The sequence below is a fragment of the Macaca thibetana genome, chromosome 13 (genome assembly GCF_024542745.1).
Source record: "Macaca thibetana thibetana isolate TM-01 chromosome 13, ASM2454274v1, whole genome shotgun sequence".
NCBI lineage: Eukaryota > Metazoa > Chordata > Mammalia > Primates > Cercopithecidae > Macaca > Macaca thibetana.
The window spans coordinates 46333064-46355082 of record NC_065590.1 but is presented as its reverse complement, the minus strand read 5'-3'; the positions used below and the strand labels follow the sequence as shown (position 1 = coordinate 46355082).

General features: G+C 43.7%; 1 non-coding gene across 1 annotated transcript; it reads left to right on the top strand.

Moving 5' to 3' along the window:
- The first annotated feature begins 5188 nt into the window (after window positions 1–5188).
- LOC126934507 (U6 spliceosomal RNA) lies at window positions 5189–5291 on the top strand. The gene has a single exon (XR_007718975.1). It is a non-coding gene; the product is annotated as a U6 spliceosomal RNA (small nuclear RNA).
- The last annotated feature ends 16728 nt before the right edge of the window (window positions 5292–22019 follow it).

The window sequence follows — 22019 nt, the reverse complement described above, 5'->3', positions numbered from 1 at the left end:
AGGAGGCAGAGGTTGCAATGAGACAAGATTGTATCACTGCACTCCAACCTGGGTGACAGAGCAAGGCTCTACTCAAAATGATAATAATAATAATAATAAATAATTAACAAATAGTCCCCTTGCCTCTCACAAATTAGACAGTACTTCCCAGAATGCCCTGCTGAAGAGTTGTAACAGATAACCCTGTTCCTCCTTAACCTCTCTGTGCTTCATTTGCTCACCTGTAAAATAGGATCATAGTAGTACTTATCTTGTGGTGATGCAGAGGATTAAAGAAGCTAATAAGGGGGGGCAGGCACAGTGGCTCATGCCTGTAATCCCAGCACTTTGAGAGGCTGAGGTGGGCAGATCGCTTGAAGTCAGGAGTTCGAGACCAGCTTGGCCAACATGGTGAAACCCTGTCTCTACTTAAAAAAAAAAAAAAAAAAAGACAAAAATTTGCCAGGCACCAGGCATTGTGGCAGGTGCCTGTAATCCCAGCTAGTCAGTTGGCTGAGGCAGGATAATCGCTTGCACCCAGGAGGCGGAGGTTATAGTGAGCTGAGAGCGCACCACTGCACTCCAGTCTGGGTGACAAAGCAAGACTCCATCTCAAAAAAAAAAAAAAAAAAAAAAAAAGCCAATTGGGGTGGAAGCACTTAGAACAGTGTTTGCACATAGTAGGCCTTCAGAAGTGCCCTAGCCTGTGACTTGCAGTTATTAGGGAGATCAGCCTTTCAGCAGGGCATGAAAGAGAAGGCTTTCTACCAATCCCACCCCGAAACCAGAAACAATTTGCCAATAGAGTGTTTGCTCCTCACTATCAAAGACTGATGAAAGGGGGTGTATTAGTCTGTTCTCGTGCTGCTAATAAAGACATACCTGAGACTGGGTAATGTATAAAGGAAAGAGGCTTAACTGACTAGCAGTTAAGGCTGGGTGCAGAGGCTCATGCCTGTAATCCCAACACTTTGGGAGGCCAAGGCAGGTGGATCACCTGAGGTCAGGAGTTCAAGACCAGCGTGAATAATACAGTGAAACCCCGTCTCTACTAAAAACACAAAAATTAGCCAGGCATGGTAGCAGGCACATGTAGTCCTAGCTACTCAGGAAGCTGGGACAGGAAAATTGATTGAACCTGGGAGGCGGAGGTTGCAATAGCAGAGATGGCACCACTACACTCCAGCCTGGGTGACAGAGCAAGACTCCATCTCAAAAATAATAATAATAGGCCGGGCGCTGTGGCTCACACCTGTAATCCCGGTACTTTGGGAGGCCGAGGTGGGCGATCACAAGGTCAGGAGTTCGAGACCAGCCTGGCCAACATGGTGAAACCCCGTCTCTACTAAAAAATACAAAAATTAGCCGGGTGTGGTGGCGCATGCCTGTAATCCCAGCTACTTGGGAGGCTGAGGCAGGAGAATCACTTGAACCGGGGAGGGGGAGTTGCAGTGAGCCGAGATGGCGCCACTGCACTCCAGCCTGGGTGACAGAGCAAGACTCTGTTTCAAAAAGAAATAAATAATAATAACTGACTCACAGTTCAGCATGGCTGGCAAGGCCTCAGGAAACTTACAATTATGGTGGAAGGGGAAGCAAATATGTCTTTCTTCACATGGCGGCAGGAGAGAAAACAAATGCCCAGCAAAGGGAGAAGCCCCTTATGAAAACACCAGATTTTGTGAAAACTAACTCACTATGGCAAGAACAGGAATCCGGGAGAAACCACCCCCATGATTCAATTACCTCCCAATGGGTCCCTCCCACGACTCACGGAGATTGCGGGAACTACAATTCAAAATGAGATGTGGGTGGAGACACAGCCAAACCGTATCAAGGGGTATCGGAAAGAAAGTGAGCCGGAGATCACCCACTGGCCTGCAACTGCATCCATCCATGTATCATTTGCTCTGATTTCCATGACCTGCCTGGCCCCCTGAGGCATTTGAGTTTGTGACATATGATATTTTGCTAATCATCTTCATTATGGAATTCTCCACCACTTCAGTAATGGTTTATTGGCTGAGAGAGAGCAATCCTGTCAGACGTAAAGGAATAAAGAAAAGACTTTAGCATTTTCCATCACTGTATGATAAGTCACTTAGTTAAAGGTTTCATATGTGAAACCTCAAAGCTAAGTGGACAGAGGGCTGGGAGTGGATTTTAGGGGTTTTCATAAATACTTTTGTTAGAGTAGACAGTGAGTCAGACATGAGCAGGGTAAGAGAGCCCCCCACACAGACACACACACACACCGGGAATGTCAGGCAACCATCAGGTGCTGGTCAGGTGGTTGTTAAACAGTCTCTCTAAAATTGTTCACAGCCAGTACCAGGGACAGGCAGTCTTCCAATAGATAAAAACGCCTGAAACTGGTGATCAGCAGCTTCCCGATAAGATCTTAGGAGTTGGGCAAGTGGGCTCAAGCACAAGCATTAAGAGGCAAAATGACGGAGTTTAACATACGTGGCCACCCTCTAGGGACATTTGACTGGTAAGGGAAGGACACCTCAAGTGAGCATGGGCACGACTCCAGAAAACACATCGTGCGTGCTCACCTCCCAAGTGCTAGCAGGCCACTGCACATAAGCATAGCCCACCCCAAGGGAAGAATCAGGGGAGAAGGGATGCAAGCCCCCAGAAGTCTGCCAGCATATAAAACCCCAAGTCAACAGGTCAAACCACACACTTGCCTTTCAAGTTGTCTGCCCTCTTCCAAGTGTACTTTTCTTCCTTTCCTTCCTGCTCTAAAGCTTTTTAATAAACGTTCACTCCTGCTCTAAAACTTGTCTGTCTCTCCTTCTGCCTCTTACCCTTCAGTTACATTCTTTCTTCTAAGGAGCAAGAACTGAGGTTGCTGCAGACCTGTAAGGATTTGCCACTGGTAACATATTTTCGTGCTGTGTGACTCGGACGCTTTCCACTGCTAACATACTTCCCTTACCAGTCTACCATTCCTAGAGGAAGGTCATATAGAAGGTCATATACCAGTTAAACTCCACCACTTTGTCTCTCTTATGTATTTATTTGTATGTATTTGTTATTTATTTATTTATTTATTTTTTGAGACAGTGTCTTGCTTTGTTGCCCAGGCTGGAGTACAGTGGCACAATCTCGGCTCACTGCAACCTCCACCTCCTGGGTTCAAGCAATTCTCCTGCCTCAGCGTCCTGGGTAGCTGGGATTACACTACAGTAGATGCGCCACCACACCCAGCTAATGTTTTTTTGTATTTTTAGTAGAGACAGGGTTTCACCATATTGGCCAGGCTGGTCTTGAACCCCTGACCTTGTGATCCGCCCACCTCGGCCTCTGAAAGTGCTGGGATTACAGGCTTGAGCTACCGTGTCCGGCCCATTTTGTCTCTTAATGAGCATGCTTGAGCCCACTTGCCCAACTCCTGAGATCTGACTGGGAAGCTGCTGATCACCAGTTTCAGGTGCTTTTATCTATTGAGAGACTGCCTTTCCCTGGCTCTGGCTGTGACCAATTATTATTTTAGAGACACCATTTAATAACCACCTGACCATCACCTGATGGCTGCCTGACATTCCTAGTGGTGGTTTGAGGAGGGGGACTCTCCTACCCTGCTCACATCTGACTCGATACCTACTGTGACGCTTAGGGTTATCTGTTGTGCTGGTGTCTTTGGTGTGCCCACTTGATGTTCTCTCCACCTTACCCACCATGCCCTGTGCCCGGGACTACATCAGCAACAGGCTGACTTGCTCTCTGCCTTCGAGTTGGGTTCAGTTAAAGGTGGGGGCCGCTGGTGGGAGATGGAAGAACAAGAGAACAAGGTCAGGGTGCTTGTTTCCTATCAGGGTCACTTCAAACATCTATACTCAGTCAGGTGACCTTGCCCACACAGCTTTCCCTGACTCTGCGTTCCTGTAACCAGTTCCTCTCATGGCCTCTGCAGGCCTAGGAATGGGAACAGAACCTGCTATGACAAGTCTTGAGTGTTGCCCAATCCATTGTGGAGGTAAACCTCACAGCGATAGCTTCGTAGAGTCCCCTTTTAAACTCTCCTTAAATATCTTCATTTGGCAATGCCATCTATTTCCTAGCACTCTACCTGATGAATGTATATGTGCTTTTCACATAACTCCCTTTTGAACCTAGTACCTGGGTAAAGTACAACTCTCTGTACCAAGAGCCAAGGTCAATAAGAATAGTAGTTTCAAACATCAGTCTGAAAACTCTCAAGTGTGCAAAAAATACAACTTTTTCTACTTTTCTTTTCCTTTTTTTTTTTTTTGAGACGGAGTCTCGCTCTGTTGCCCAGGCTGGAATGCAGAGGTACAATCTTGGCATCTTGGCTCACTGCAACCTCTGCCTCCCAGGTTCAAACAATTATCCTGCCTCAGCCTCCCGAGAAGCTGGGACTATAGGTGCATGCCGCCATGCCTGGCTAATCTTTTTGTATTTTAGTAAAAATGGGGTTTCATCATGTTGCCCTGGCTGCTCTTGAACTCCTGAGCTAAGGCAAACCGCCCGCTTCGGCCTCCCAAAGTGCTGGAATTACAGGCCTGACCCACCGCACCTGGCCCAACTGTTTCTACTTTTTTATACTCCGACTTAATTTCTCTTTCAGCCCCAATCCTCCAGGGTGATAGAAACGTAAGTTAAATCAGCACAGGTTGCCCCCTAACAATTAAAATACAATTAATAGCCAGACGCGGTGGCTCACGCCTGTAATCCCAGCACTTTGGGAGGCCGAGGCAGGCGGATCACCTGAGGTCAGGAATTTGAGACCAGCCTGACCCACATGGAGAAACCCTGTCTCTACTAAAAATAAGCTGGGCATGGTGGCATATGCCTGTAATCCCAGCTACTTGGGAGACTGAGGCAGGAGAATCACTTGAACCCGGGAGGCAGAGGTTGCGGTGAGCCGAGATCGTGCCATTGCACTCCAGCCTGGGCAACAAGAGTGAAACTCTGTCTCAAAATAAATAAATAAATTAATTAATTAAATTAAATACAATTAATAGGCATAAGAATAGAATGACACACTGGGAACTTAGGAACCAAGAGGAGGGACACCTAACCTAACCTCAAGGGAGAAAAAAAAGAAATGTCAGGGAACTTCCCAGAGAGTGTGATGTGTTTGAGATGAGACAAAACAATGAATCAAGTTAGCCAGACTTGAAAGGAAATGATATGCTAGCGCAGGGAACAGCCTGAGCAAAGTCACAGAGGCAAGAAATAGCACAACGTGTAGGAGACTTAAAATTGGAACAATACAGAGAAAATTAGCATGGCCCCTACACTAAGATGACATGTAAATTCGTGAAGCATTCCAAAGCAAACAAATAATAAAAATATTTTTAAAAAAATAAATTCAGGCCAGGTGCGGTGACTCACACCTGTAATCCCAACACTTAGGGAGGCTGAGATGGGCGGATCACCTGAGGTCGGGAGTTTCAGACCAGCCTGACCAACATGGAGAAACCCCATCTCTACTAAAAATACAAAATTAGTGGGGCGTGGCGGCACATGCCTGTAATCTCAGCTACTCCGGAGGCTGAGGCAGGAGAACGGCTTGAACCTGGGAGGGAGAGGTTGTTGCAGTGAGCTGAGATCGCGCCACTGCACTCCAGCCTGGGCAACAAGAGTGAAACTCCGTCTCAAAAATAAATAAATAATAAAATAAAATAAATTCAGAGCCAGGAGCGGTGGCTCACACCTGTATTCCCAGCACTTTGGGAGGCCAAGGCAGGTGGATCACTTGAGGCCAGGAGTTCAACAGCAGCCTGGCCAACATGGTGAAACCCCACCTCTACTAAAAAGTACAAAAATTAGCCAGGCATGATGGCACATACCTGTAATCCCAGCTACTCGGGAGAATGAGGCAGGGAGAATTGCTTGAACCCAGGAGGCAGAGGTTGCAGTGAGCCAAGATCATGCCACTGAACTCCAGTCTGGGCGACAGAACGAGACATTTCTCAAAAAATAAAAATAAATAATAAACAAATAAATAAATAAATAAATTCAGGCTTGGCATGGTGGCTCACGCCTGTAATCCCAGCACTTTGGGAGGCCGAAGTGGGAGGATTACTTGAGGTCAGGAGTTCGAGACCAGCCTGGCCAACATGGCGACACTCCATCTCCACTAAAAATACAAAAGTTAGCCAGGTGTGGTGGTGCGCACCTATAATCCCAGCTCCTCAGGAGGCTGAGACACAAGAATCACTTGAACCCAGGAGGCAGAGGTTGCAGTGAGCCGAGATCACACCACTGAACTCCAGCCTAGGCAACAGAGTGAGACTCCAACTCAAAAAAAAAAAAAAAAAAATCAATGTTGTGGGAGTATAAGGTTCAAGGCAGGGAAAGGTGAGAGGCAAGGACTCTGTTTATAACAGGGGAAGGACTTTGAACTCTGTGTTATAGGTCAGTGGTCTATAAGGAGGGGTACACACACCCCATGTACAGAAGAAAGTTCACTAGAATACAGGAAGAAAATGTTACAGCTTCTATCTTGTGCTTTAACTTAAAAAAATTTTATGTATGTTTTGTAAGGTGTTTGTCCCCTCCAAAACTTGTGTTAGGATTTAATCCCTGCCGGAGATGGCAGCTTAGGCCTGTTATCCCAGCATTTTGGGAAGCCAAGACAGGAGGACTGCTTGAGCCTAAGAGTTTAAGAATAGCCTGGGCAACATAGTGAGACTCCATCTTAGAAAAAATAATAAAAAGAAAAAGAAGAAATTTAATCCCCAGTGTGGCAATATTAAGAGATGGACCTTTAAAAGGCAATGACTTACTGGGCTTGATGGCTCACGCCTGTAATCCTAGCACTTTGGGGGCCGAGGTGGGTGGATCACCTGAGGTCAGGAGTTCAAGACCAGCCTGGTCAACACGACAAAACCTCGTCTCTACTAAAAATACAAAAATTAGCCGGGCATGGTGGTACATGCCTGTAATCCAAGCTACTTGGGAGGCTGAGGTGGGAGGATCACTTGAGCCTGGGAGGTGAAGGTTGCAGTGAACCGAGATTGTGCCACTGCACTCCAGCCTGGGTGACAGAGTGAGATCCTGTCTCAAAAAAAAAAAAAAAAAAAAAAATCACTTTCTTTATAAATTACCCACCTTCAGGTATTCTGTTATAAGCAACATAAAACAGACTAAGATAATATATTAATAATACCCTACTGCAGAAACATAATATAATACTGCATTAGGGTATTACTACAGTATATTATTTTATATTACATAATAAACAAATACATTAGGCATATACTAAAATGAGTTAAGCCAGAATCAGCCAATTGACTTTGGTTTTGACCAAGAACTTGCTATAAACATCATTTCTGATGTCCCTGAATCTGGGTAATTCTATGAAAGAGTAGCTTACTATCTTTTTTTTTTTTTTTTTTTTTTTTTTTTTTCCTTTTTTTGAGACAGATTCTCACTCTGTCGCCCAGGCTAAAGTGCAGTGGCACGACCTCGGCTCACTGCAGCCTCCGTCTCCCGGGTTCAGCCAATTCTCCTGCCTCAGCCTTCCGAGCAGCTGGGACTACAGGCGTGAGCCACCACACAGGCTAATTTTTTGCATTTTTAGTGGAGAAGGGGTTTCTCCATGTTGGCCAGGCTGGTCTCGAACTCGTGACTTCAAGTGATCCACCTGCCTCGGACTTCCAAAAGTGCTGGGATTATAGGCGTGAACCACCTCAACCCAGCCGTGGCTTACTATCTAATCATGTAACAGGAACAATTATATAAAGTAGGCGTGTGATTTGGTCTCATTATTAGTATTTGAATATTTGTTTTCCAAAATGGTGAATATTCTTCAATGTAATTTGGAGTAAATGTTCTTTCTGTGTTTTTTATTTGTTCATTTGAGATGGAGTCTTGCTCCATAGCCCAGGCTGGAATGCAGCAGTATGATCTCAGCTCACTGCAAACTCCCATTCCAGGATTCAAGCAATTCTCCTGCCTCAGCCTCCCAAGTAGCTGCGACTACAGGCGCCTGACACCACTCCCAGCTGATATTTGTGGTTGTACTAGAGACGGGGTTGCACCACATTGGCCAGGCTGGTCAGGAACTCCTGACCTCAAATGATCCGCTCACTTCAGCCTCCCAAAGTGCTGGGATTACAGGCTTGAGCCAAAGTACCAAGACGGCAAAAGAAAAAAATTAAAGACCAATATATTATAACAGATCACTTAGGCACGAAAAGCCTCAACAAAATGTTAGCAAATCTAATCAATGTATGAAAATGGTAATGGTTTGTTTATGGTATAAATAACCATAACCAAGTAGGATTTATTCTATATATGCAAGGCTGGTTCAATATTTCAAAAAATAATCAGTATAATCCACCACATCAATAAGCTAAAGAAAAATCACATAACCATATCAATTGAAAAAAAGATTTAGCAAAATGTTCCAGCTACCCCAGAGGCTAAGGCAGGAGGACTGCTTGAGCCTAGGAAATTGAAGGTTCAGTGAGCTATGATCACACCACTGCACTCCAGCCTGGGTGACAGAGTAAAAAGACCCTGTCTCAAAATAAAATAAGATAAAATAAAATAAAAAAGTCTCAGCACACCAGGAATGAAAGGAATTTCCCAACTTGAGAAAGAGCATTGTTCCATGGCCCACAGATCTATGTAAATCTGCCCCAAAGTCTGAGGAAGCTGAGAGGCTGAAGAAAGAGGTGGATAAATCCAGCTTCTTAGAAAAAAACATTAATAGAGACTTACTCACAGAAGTTATGTCTGTGTCTCGGGTAGCAGCGATGACAAGATGTTGGATGCTGTACCCTTACTCACAAGACTCAGGGCATTTTTCTTTTTTTTTTTTTTCCTGAGACGGAGTCTCACTCTGTCACCCAGGCTGGAGTGCAGTGGCACGATCTCAGCTCACTGCAACTTCTGCCTCCCAGGTTCAAGCAATTCTCCTGCCTCAGCCTCCTGAGTAGCTGGGATCATAGGCATGCGCCACCACACCTGGCTAATTTTCTTTCTTTTTTTCTTTTTTTTTTTTTTTGAGACGAAGTTCGCTCTTGTTGCCCAGGCTGAAGTGCAATGGGGTGATCTCGGCTCACCGCAACCTCCGCCTGCCGGGTTCAAGCGATTCTCCTGCCTCAGCCTTCTGAGTAGCTGGGATTACAGGCATGCGCCACCACACCCAGCTAATTTTTTGTATTTTTAGTAGAGATGGGGTTTCTCCACATTGGTCAAGCTGGTCTCAAACTCCCGACCTCAGGTGATCCACCTGCCTCGGCCTCCCAAAGTGCTGGGATTACAGACGTGAACCACCACACCTGGCAATTTTTGGATTTTTAGTAGAAACGGGGTTTCACCATTTTGGCCAGGCTGGTCTCAAACCCCTGACCTCAGGTGATCTGCCAGCCTTGGCCTCCCAAAGTGCTAAGATTACAGGGTGAGCCATCACGCCTGGCTGACTGAGGGCTTTTATATCATATGGGGGGGGGTAGTTCAGAAGGGATGTGTATGACCTAAGGGCAGAATTTGTGGTAAGTACCTGCTCTTACGAAAGGAACAGTATATAAACTGGAATTCATAGAGGCCTTTCCAGAACATGGATTAATCAAAAGCCAACATGGTAGATTTGTTTCCAAAATGAATGTAGGCTTACAAAAAAAAACTTACAGCTAACATCATACTTTTAATGGTGAAAGACTGAATGTTTTTCCACTAAAATAGGATGTCCTCTCACGACTCTCATTCAACATAGTACTGAAAGTTTAATAAGAAAAAAAAGAAAAGAGAGAGAAAGAAAGAAAGAGAGAGAGAGAAAGAAAGAAGGAGAGAAAGAAAGAAGGAAGGAAGGAAGGAAGGAAAGAAAGAAAGAAAAAAGAAAGAAAGAAAGAAAGAAAGAAAGAAAGAAAAAGAAAGAAAGAAAGAAAGAAAGAAAGAAAGAAAGAAAGAGAAAGAAAGAAAAGAGAAAAAGAGGAGGCAAGGAAGGAAGGAAGGAGATAAAACTGTCCCAATTTGCAGATGATATGATTCTCTATCTAGAAAATTCCAAGGAATCTGCCAAAGAAATTCCTAGAACCAATAAATGGGTACAGCAAGGTCACAGACACAAAACCAACACAGAAAAATCAATTGCATTTCTATATGTTAATAATGAACATGTGGAAACTGAAATTAAAAACACAATACTATGTACAATCACTCCAAAGAAAATTAAATACTTAGGTATAAACTTATAAAACATGTACAGGGCTGGGCTCAGTAGCTCATGCCTGTAATCTCAGCTCTTTTGGAGGCCAAGACATGTGGATCACTTGAGATCATGAGTTCAAGACCAGTCTGGCCATGGTAAAACTCCATCTCTACTAAAAATAAGCTGGGAGTGGTGGCACATGCCGTATTCCCAGCTACTTGGGTGGCTGAAGCAGAAGAATCACTTGAACCCAGGAAGCAGAGTAGCTGCCGTGAGCCAAGATCGTGCCACTGAACTCCAGCCTGGGCAACAGAGTGAGACTCTGTCCCAAAAAAGTATATACATAGATAAAATAAAACAGTACAGGATTTGTATCCTACAGATTACAAAATGCTGATGAAAGAAATTCTGAAAGACCTAAATAAATGGAGAGACATACCATGTTCATGGATTGGAAGACTCAAAATAACAAAGATGTTAATTCCCTCCAAAATTTATCTACAGGTTTTATGCAATTCCTATAAGAATCCTAAAAAGGTTTCTTGCAGACATAGACAAGCTTATTCTAACATTTATATGGAAAGGCACAGGTCCTAGAATATCTCAAACAATCTTGAAAAAGAAGAAACAGAAAAGAATCACTCTACCAAATATTAAGTCTTACTATTTAGTTGCAGTAATCAAATGAGTGATATTGGTGAAGGAATAGAGAACCCAGAAATAGACCCACACAAATGTGGCAAATTGATTTTTGACAATGGTATGAAAGCAATTCAATGGAGGAAAGATAGCCTTTTTAACAAATGATGCTGGAGCATTGAACATGCATAGGCAAAAAAAATGAACTTCAACCTAAACTTCATACCTTCTACAAAATTTAACAAAAATAAATCATAGACTTAAACGTAAAATGTAAAACTATAAAACTTTTAGAAAAAAATAAGAGAAAGTCTTTGGAATCTCAGGCTAGACAAGGGATTCTTACACTTAACATCAAAAGCATGATGGAAAAATTGACAACTTGGCCCTCATCAAAATTAAAATATTTATTGCTTCATAAAAGATGCTGTTAAGAGAATATATAAGTAAAAGCTACAGACTGTAGGGGGAAATATTGGCAAAGTTTACATCAGACAAAGGACTAATATCTAAAACACATAAAAAATAGCCCTCAAAACTCAACAGTAAAAATACAAACCACTTACATGGGCACAAGATATAAACAGACATTTCATCAAAGAGAATATTCAGAAAGCAAAAAGGCGCATGAATAGATGTCCAACACCACTGGCCATTAACCGTATGCAAATTAAAACCACAGTGGAATACCACTACACATCTATTAGAGTGGCCAAAATAAAATATAGTGACATTGCCAAATGCTGGTAAGGATTTTGAGAAACTAGATCATTCATACACTGCTGGTGGGTATGTAAAATAATACAACTACTCTAGAAAAAAGTCTGAAAAAAAATTTTTTTAATTAGAGATGGGGGTCTCACTATCTTGACCAGGCTGGTCTTCAATTCCTGACCTCAAGCAATCCTCCCATCTTGGCCTCCCAAAATGCCAGGATTCGGCTAGGAGCAGTGGCTCACACCTGTAATCCCAGCACTTTGGGAGGCCAAGGCGGTTGGATCATGAGGACAGGAGATCGAGAACAGCCTGGACAACATGTTGAAACCCCGTCTCTACTAAAAATACAATAAATTAGCTGGGTGTGGTGGCACGCACCTGTAGTCCCAGCTACTCGGGAGGCTGAGGCAGGAGAATTGCTTGAACCCAGGAGTCAGAGGTTGCAGTGAGCTGAGATCATGCCACTCACACTCCAGCCTGCGTGACAGAGCAAGACTCTGTCTTAAAAAAAAAAAAAAAAAAAAAAAAATGCCAGGATTACAGGCGTGAGCCACCACACGAAACAAGTCGTTTTTTTTTTTTTTCTTTTTTTTTCTTTTTTTTTGAGACAAAGTCTCGCTCTGTCGCCCAGGCTGGAGTGCAGTGGCGCTATCTCTGCTCACTGCAAGCTCCGCCTCCCGGGTTTACGCCATTCTCCTGCCTCAGCCTCCCGAGTAGCTGGGACTACAGGCGCCCGCCACCTCGCCCGGCTAATTTTTTTGTATTTTTAGTAGAGACGGGGTTTCATTGTGTTAGCCAGGATGGTCTCGATCTCCTGACCTCGTGATCCGCCCGTCTCGGCCTCCCAAAGTGCTGGGATTACAGGCTTGAGCCACCGCGCCCGGCCCGTTTTTTTTTTTTTCTTGAGATTAAGTCTCCCTCTATTGCCCAGGCTGGAGGGAAGTGGAGGGTTCTTGGCTCACTGCAACCTCTGCCTCCCTGGGTCAAGCAATTCTCCTGTCTCAGCCTCCCAAGTAGCTGGAATAACCTGCGTGTGCCACCATGCAATTTCTTGTCAGCCTGTGACAAACAATTTTTTCTATAACAACATGCAATTACTATTTGACCCAGCAACTAACTGCCCTCCTGGATTTTTTTTTTTTTTTTTTTTTTTTTTTTTTTGAGATGGAGTTTGGAGCGACTTCCTAGGCTCAAGTCCAGTGGCACGATCTCAGCTCACTGCAATCTCCGCCTCCTGGTTTCAAGCGATTTTAGTGCCTCAGCCTCTCAAGTAGCTGGAATTATAGACATGCACCACCACGCCTGGCTAATTTTTGTATTTTCAGTAGAGACAGGATTTCACCATGTTGGTCAGGCTGGTCTTGAACTCCTGACCTCAAGTGATCCGCCCACCTCTGCCTCCCAAAGTGCTGGGATTACAGGTGTGAACCACCACGCTGGCCCCTCCTGAACTTTTATCCCAAAGAAAAGAAAACAAATGTTCTGGCGAGGTGGCTTACGCCTATAATCCTAGCACTTTGGGAGGCCGAGGCGGGAGGCGGCGGGATTGAACTCAGGAATTTAAGATCACCCTAGACAATATGGTGAAATCTTGTCTCTACAAAAAACACAAACAATTAGCCCGGCGTGGTGGTGTATGCCTGGCTGAGGCAGGAAAGATTACTTGAGCCCAGGAGGTCGAGGCTGCAGTAAACTGTGATCGTCCCACTGCACTCCAGCCTGGCAACCAGACCAAGACCCTGTCTCAAAAAAACAAAAGGACAGCACTTTGGGAGACTGAGGCAGCCAGATCACTTGAGGTCAGGAGTTTGAGACCAGCCTGGCCAACATGGTGAAACCCTGCCTCTACCAAAAATACAAAAATTAGCTGGGCATGGTGGTGGGCGCCTGTAATCCTAGCTACTTGGGAGGCTGAGACAAGAGGATGACTTGAGTCCACGAGTTCGAGACCAGCCTGGGCATCATGGCAAAACCCCGTCTCTACAAAAAATACAAAAATTAGCTGGGGATCATGGCCCGTGCCTGTAGTCTCGGCTATGTGGTAGCCTGAGGTGGGAGAATTGCTTTGAGCCCTGAAGGTTGAGTCTACAGTGAGCTATGATTGCACCACTGCACTCCATCCTGGGCAATAAGAGTGAGACCCTGTCTTAAAAAATAAAATAAAATAAAGAAATGAAAAAGAAAAAATTAGGCCCGGCGCAGTGGCTCATGCCTGTAATCCAAGCACTTTGAGAGGCTGAGGTGGGTGGATTACTTGAGGCCAGGAGTTTGAGACCAGCCAGGCCAACATGGTGAAACCCTGTCTCTACTAGAAATATAAAAAATTATCTAGGCATGGTAGTACACATCTGTAATCCCAGCTACTTGGGAGGCTGAGATAGGACAATCACTTGTCCCAGGAGGTGGAGGCTGCAGTGAGCTGAGATCCTGCCACTGCACTCCAGCCTGGGTGACACAGCAAGACTCTGTCCCAAAAAAAAAAATAAAGTTAAAGTTAATGGTTTGAGGAAAAACTATTCTTTTCACTACTCTTGCAACTTGTCTTATAAGCTTGAAATTATTTCCAAAAAAAGGAAAAAGAAAAAAGTAAGAGCAGAGCTTAAAAGTTTGAACTTGAGACAGGCAGTGTCAGAGGCATTTGAACCAGAGCAACTCCATCTTGAATTGTGTCTAGGTAAAATAAGGCTGAGTTGGCCGGGCACGGTGGCTCATGCCTGTAATCCCAGCACTGTGCAAGGCCAAGGCAGGCAGCTGAGGCCAGGAGTTTGAGACCAGCCTGACCAAAATGGCAAAACTCCATCTCTGCTAAAAATACAAAAATCAGCCGGGCGTGGTGGTGGGCAGCTGTAATCCCAACTACTCGGGAGGCTGAGGCAGGAGAATCCCTTGAACCCGGGAGGCAGAGGTTGCAGTGAGCCGAGATTGCACCATTGCACTCCAGCCTAAGTGACAGAGCAAGACTTCGTCTTGAAAAAAAATAAATAAATAAGGTTGAGACCTGCTGGACTGCATTCCCAGGTGGTTCACAGTCACAGGATGAGATAAGAGGTCAGCATAAGACACAGGTCACAAAGACCTTGCTGATAAAAGGATGCAGTAAAGAAGCCGGCCAAATCCCACCAAAGCCAAGATGGCGATGAAAGTGACCCCTGGTGGTCCTCACTGCTCATTATATTTAATTATAATTATAATGCATTAGCATGCTAAAAGACTCCCACCAGCGCCATGACAGTTTACAAATGCCTTGGCAACATCAGGAAGTTAGTCTATATGATCTAAAAGGGGAGGAACCCTCAGTTCCAGGAATTACCCACCCACTCCTTGAACACTCATGAATAATCCACCCCTTGTTTAGCATGTGATCAAGAAATAACCATAAAAATAGTCAACAACCAGGCCTCGGGGCTCCTCTGCCTATGGAGTAGCCATTCTTTTGTCTATTTACTTCTCTAATAAACTTGCTTCCATTTTGCACTGTGGACTCACCCCAGTTCTTTCTTGCCCAAGAGTCAAGAACCTTCTCTTGAAATCTGGGGTCTAGATTGGGACCCCTTTCTGGTAACAGGAGGAGTCAAGAATGACTTCCAGGGTCATGTGCAATGGGTCACACCTATAATCCCAATACTTTGGGAGGTCCAGGCGGGAGGATTGCTTGAGCCCAGGAGTTCAAGACCAACCTAGGCAACATGGCGAAACCTTGTCTCTCCAAAAAGTCAGGTGTGGTGACGTGCACCTGTATTCCCAGCCATTTAGGAGGCTGAGGTGGGAGAATCTCTTTAGCCTGGGAGGTCAAGGCCGCAGTGAGCTGAGATCGAGCCACTGCACTCCAGCCTGGGTGATAAGAGACAGACTCTGTTTTGAAGAAAAAGAATGACTCTCTTAAGTGACTAGGGATCTAGTCACTGAACGTGAGAATATAAAATTTCATATCTTAGAGCACACATTAAATATGATTTTTTTTTCTTTTTCTTTTTTTTTTTTTTTTTTTTTTTTTGAGGCAGAGTCTCAGTGTGTTGCCCAGGCTGGAAAAGCGATCTTGGCTCACTGCAAACTGCGCCTCCTAGGTTCAAGCGATTCTCCTGCCTCAGCCTCCAGAGTAGCTGCAACTAAAGGTGCACACCACCACACCTGGCTAATTTTTGTACTTTTAGTAGAGACAGGGATTCACCATGTTGGCCAGGCTGGTCTCAAACTCCTGACCTCAAGTGATCTGCCCACCTGGGCCTCCCAAAGTACTGGGATTACAGGTGTGAGCCACCAGGCCTGGCATTAAATATGATTTCATAAATTTAATGTGAAAGAGGATTGCATATTAATATTGCATAAATTTATTAAGGTTATCTTGACAATTTCCTTTATTCTTGGCTAAATTCTAAAAGTTGCCTATCTATAGTCAGATGGTTTGGTACAAGAACAAGAACCAGAAATACAGAGTCTCATTCCTGGCTCTAATTTCACAGAGAACCACAAAATGCTTAATTTCTTCAATGCTTGCTTTTTCATTTACAAAGTATTACTGATAATTATAATCTGCAACGTACTTTCCTCAGGAGAGAGTCATGATTTGAGTGCAATTAACTGCTTCTAATTTTTCAAACATAAAATTCTATTTGATTTTCACGTAGAAACACAGTGTCCAAACTAATTGTTTCCTAAAAGTGATTATTTTCTTAGAGTCATCAATTCATTTTGAGGTGACTTCATGAAATGGTGATTAAGTTGAAACTAATTCAGATAAATATAATATCATTTAACATTAGTCATCACAACAGCTCAACATTCTCATATTAGGAAGGCTGTACATCGTGGAAGTGGGGAGAAATATAAACAACAAAAAGAAATGTCAATTCTTACATAAAACTCTAGTTTCGATAATTATTGGTACAGGTGGCTCATGCCTGTAATCCTAGCACTTTGGGAGGCCAAGGTGGGCGGATCACCTGAGGTCAGGGCTTTGAGACCAGCCAGGTATGGTGGCGCATGCCTGTAATCCCAGCTACTCAGGAGGCTGAGGCAGGAGAATCGCTTGAACCCAGGAGGCAGAGGTTGCAGTGAGCCAAGATCACACCACTGCACTCCAGCCTGGGTGACAGATTGAGACTCCGTCTAAAAAAAAGAAATTATTGGTATCCATTCCTCTGTAAGTTTTCTCAGAAAACAGCCAAGATAATTATATAATTATACATAGTCTCACACCTCTACTATGCTCTGCAAAATAAAAAATAAAAAAAGAATTATATATAGTCCCAGCATTAAACTAATGAATTCATGACAACGAATACCACTGGAAATAACAAGATTCTGCCTTGGGATGTTAGTGTTAGACTTTAACATTGAAGACAAGACTTGGAGCTATACTTTTATTTATTTATTAATTTATTTTATTTAGAGATGGAGTCTTACTCTGTTACCCAGGCTGGAGTGCAGTGGCGCCATCTTGGCTCACTGCAACCTCCATCCCCCAGGGTTCAAGCGATGCTCCTGCCTCAGCCACCCAAATAGCTGGGACTACAGTTGCACACCACCATGCCCAAGTAATTTTTGTATGTTTAGTAGAGATGGGGTTTCACTATGTTGGCCAGGTTAATCTCGAACTCCTGACCTCAGGTGATCCACCCACCTGGCCCAAAGTGCTGGGATTACAGGCATGAGCTACTGCACCCAGATAGAGACATATTTTAATCTAAATGGGACTGACTGGGAAATGGTGTCCAGGTAGACACTGTGTCCAAACAAGTTGCTCTTATTGCTCATTGGTAAGCCCCTTTCCCCACCTCTTCAGAATGTCTCTCAGATCTCAGATTGTTCTTTAGTAACTAGAAGCTGAGAGAGAAAAAACAATTCATGTATTCATCACCTCTCCTCACAAACAATGACTTTTATAATATACTAATTTTTCAAATGTTACCCCCTTCCTATTTTAATATAAGTCTTTAGTTTAAATAGGCAGACTCATAAAATGATAATAATCATAAAATCATTAAATATGCCTGTAGTCACAGAAATGACAGAAGCTAATGCTTAGAACATACCTAGATAAAATTCTACAGTCACTGTACTGAGTTGAGGAGGAATAGCTAATAAAATCTTTAGATTTTTTTGAGAAAAAAATTATTGGAGTGTAACATATATACAGAAAAGTATACAAATCCTAAATATAGAGATCAATAAATAATAAAAGGGTGACTACATCTATGGAAACAACAGTCAGGTCAAGAAATAGTAGAAATAGTAATCAGGCCAAAGCAGGATGATTACTTGAGCCCAGGATTTCAAGGCCAGCCTGGGCAACACAGGGAGACCCATATCTACAAAAGATTTTTTAAAAAAAAATCAGGCATGGTGGTTTATGCCTGTAATCTCAACACTGGGAGGCTGAGGTGGGAGGATTGCTTGAGCTCAGGAGTTTGAGGCCACCAGGGGCAACAGAGTGAGACCCCATCCCTATAAAACATAAATTTAAAACAATTAGCTGGTCATGGTGGCATGTGTCTGTAGTCTCAGCTACTCGGGAGGCTGTGGCAGGAGACTCACTTGAACCGAGGAACTAGAGGCTGCAGTAAGCTGTGTTCATGCCATTGCACTCCAGCCTGGGCAACGAAGCGAGACCTTGTTTCTAAATAAATAATACAAAATCATAAAGACAAAAAGTGAAACTGATTGCTAGGGGTTAGTGGGAAGGGGCAATGCTCATTATTATTTAATGGATGATAGAGTTCAGACTCTGTCTTTAAAAAAAAGAAGGAAAAAAAGAGTAGTCTATGGAAAATCTAATTCAAGGTACAAATAGATCAGAATAGTAGTTGAAGTTTGGAGTTATCATCTGGGAGGGGGACACAGCTACTGGGGGATGAAATAGTCCATATCTGAATCTAGGTATTTAACATTATGAATGTTTTCCATATGTCAAAATGCTATAATGCTATACATTTAAGATTTGTACATTTTCTCTGGTTATAATTCAATTAAAAAGTAAAAATGTTTTGTGTTTTTTTTTTTGAGACGGAGTCTCGCTCTGTCCCCCAGGCTGGAGTGCAGTGGCGCGATCTCGGCTCACTGCAAGCTCTGTCTCCCGGGTTCACGCCATTCTCCTGCCTCAGCGTCCGGACTAGCTGGGACTACAGGTGCCCGCCACAGCGCCTGGTTAATTTTTTGTATGTTTAGTAGAGACGGGGTTTCACCGTGGTCTCGATCTCCTGACCTTGTGATCCACCCACCTCAGCCTCCCAAAGTGCTGGGATTACAGGCGTGAGCCACCGCGCCCGGCCGTAAAAATGTTTTAAGAATGAATTTTGCCTGTTTTTGAACTATGTGTAAATGGACTCATACTGCGTGTGTTCTTTTGTGTCTTGCTCAACATTAGGTTTGAGAAATTCATCCGCGTGGTTGTATATAGTTGCAGTTCATTCATTTTTATTGCCCATAGTGTTCAGTTGTATAAATATGCCACATTTTATTTATCTATTCTATTTTGGGGTTGTATCCAGTTTGGAGCTGATGTGAATAATATTCCTGTATATGTCTTTTGGTGCATCTGTCTTTTCTGCAGGACACATATTTAGTAGTAAAATTGCTGGGTCTTAGGATATGTGTGTGTTCAATTGAGTATACTAACAGCTTTCCAGAGTGATCATACCAATTTATTTATTTATTTATTTTTACAGATGGGGTCTCGCTCTGTCACCCAGGCTGGAGTGCAGTGGCATGATCATCGCTTACTGCAACTTTAACCTCCTAGGTTCAAGCAGTCTGCGCACCTCAGCTGGAATCTCAGCTCACTGCAACTTTGGCCTCTGGGATTCAAATAATTCTTGTGCTTCAGCCTCCCAAGTAGCTGGGATTACAGGCATGCACCACTGCACCCAGCTAATTTTTGTATTTTTAGTACAGATTAGGTTTCATCATGTTGGTCAGGCTGGTCTTATACTTCTGACCTCAAGTGTCCGGCTGCCTTGGCCTCCCAACCTGCTGGGATTACAGGCGTGGGCTACCCAACCTGGCCCCTCTGTTTATACATTTGAGTAAACTGCAGACACGATGCCACTTTACCACTAAATAACTTTGCAAAAACAATGATATTCTCTTACATAATCACAATACAGTTATGAAAATCATGAAATTAACACTGATACAGTACTATAATTGGTGTACCTTATTTAAGTTTCATCAGTTATCTCACTAATGTCCCCTGTAGCAAAATAATGAGTTTTTTAAAACCTTGGTCCAGAATTCAGTCCAGCATCACGTATTACACTTAGTTGTCACGCGTAAAAAGAAAAACCAGGCTGGGTGCAGTGATGTGAGGTGGGAGGATTGCTTGAGGCCAGGAATTCAAGACCAGCCTGGACAACAGGTGGAGACCACATTTCTACAAAAAAGAAAAACCTTTTTTTTTTTGGCCTTTAATCTCACAACCAACAGAGAAGACTTCTGAGACCCTTGGCCACTAAAATGTGTGGGGATTTTTATCCCACTAAGCAATGCTTCAGTGGGTTCTCCATCGGGGTGTCCCATAATTCAGTTTAATTCTGATGCCACACATTGCATGCCTGTACCAAAATATCTCATGTACTCCAGAAATGCATACACCTACTATGTACTTACAAGAATGATAAGTAAATGAATGAATGAGTGAATGAAAACTCTGACACGATCCTTAGGCCACTGGTACTTCTGACTGGCTAGAAATCAGGGTTCCTGCAACCTCTCCTTGGGTTTGACCACTTTGCTAGGACAGCTCACAGAACTCAGGCAAACACATTGCTAGTTTATTATAAAAGATATCATAGGCCGGGCATGGTGGCTCAGGCCTGTAATCCTGTTACCGGTTGAGGGTGTCCAGGTTCTTGGCATCTTGAACAAAGAATTGGACAAAATGCACAAACAAAGCAAGGACAGAATGAAGCAACAAAAGCAGAGATTTCTCGAAAACAAAAGTACACTCCAGAGGTTGAAAGTAGGCCTGAGCATAGGGGATCAAGAGCCCCGTTACAGAATTTTCTGGGGTTTAAATACCCTCCAGAGGTTTCCATTAGTTACTCGACGTACACCCTATGTAAATGAAGAGGATGAAGTAAAGTTACAAAATCATTTACTCACTGTACAGCCTAGGTAAATGAAAAGGATATTTCCTGTCATAGCTGAGATGTTTCCATTTGATTTAGTTTTCGGAAGTCCTTAGGTTCCCTGCCTCCAGGTCCTATTCTCCTGCCTAATCCTAGCACTTTGGGAGGCCAAGGCAGGAGGATTACTTGAGGCCAGGAGTTCGAGACCAGCCTGGCCAACGTGGTGGCTACTAAAAATACAAAAGTTTTTTGTACGCCTGCCATGAAATGGGCGCGGTGGCTCACTCCTGTAATCCCAGCACTTTGGAAGGCTTGAACCAGGAAGGTAGAGGTTGCAGCGAGCCGAGATCGCACCATTGCACTCCAGCCTGGGCAACAAGAGTGAAACTCCATCTCAAAAAAAAAAAAAAAAAAAAAAAAAAAAGAGTCCTGCTGTCTTGCTCTGTTGCCTAGGCTGGAGTGCAGTGGCATGATCTTGGCTCACTGCAACCCCCACATCCCAGGTTCAAGTGATTCTCCCATCTCAGCCTCCCAAGTAGCTGGTCAACGCGGTGAAACCTCATCTCTACTAAAAATACAAAAATTAGCTGGGCGTGGTGGCAGGCACCTGTAATCCCAGCTACTCATGAGGCTGAGGCAGGAGAATCGCTTGAACCTGCAAGGCAGAGGTTGCAGTGAGCTGCGATCGCGCCACTGCACTCCAGCCAGGACGACAGAGTAAGACTCAAAAAAAAAAAGCAGGGTCTTGTCCGGTCACGGTGGCTCAGGCCTGTAATCCCAGCACTTTGGGAGGCCAAGGCAGGTGGATTACATGAGGTCAGGAGTTCAAGAACAGCCTAGCCATCATGGTAAAACCCCGTCTGTACTAAAAAATACAAAAATTAGACGGGCCTGGTGGTATATGTCTGTAATCCCAGCACTTTGGGAGGCCAAGGCAGGTGGATTACATGAGGTCAAGAGTTCAAGAACAGCCTAGCCATCATGGTAAAACCCCATCTGTACTAAAAAATACAAAAATTAGACTATATGCCTGTAATCCCAGCTACTTGGGAGGCAGAGGTTGCAGGGAGCCATGATCATGCCTCTGCAAACCAGCCTGGGCGACAGAGTGAGATTGTCTCAAAAAAAAAAAAAAATCATAAAAAGTTACAGATGAACAACCAAATGAAGAGATGGATATGGCAAAGTAGAGAGGGAGGGTTGTGGTGCTGCCATGACCTCTGGGTGTGCCACCCTCCCAGCACCTTCTGGTGTTCAGCAGAAAGGAAATTCATCAAATCTTAGTGTTTAAATTGTTTAAAAATATTTTTCAAATGCACTTTAATTTTCTTTTTTTCCTTCCTCACATACAGAACTTCTCCACATACCACATTTCTTGCAGCTATAAAGTCACTTGATGTTGGCCGGATACCATTTTATCTCTAAAATTCTGTTGACATCAAAACATGACAGTGTTATATCCATAAAATATTTACATAGCA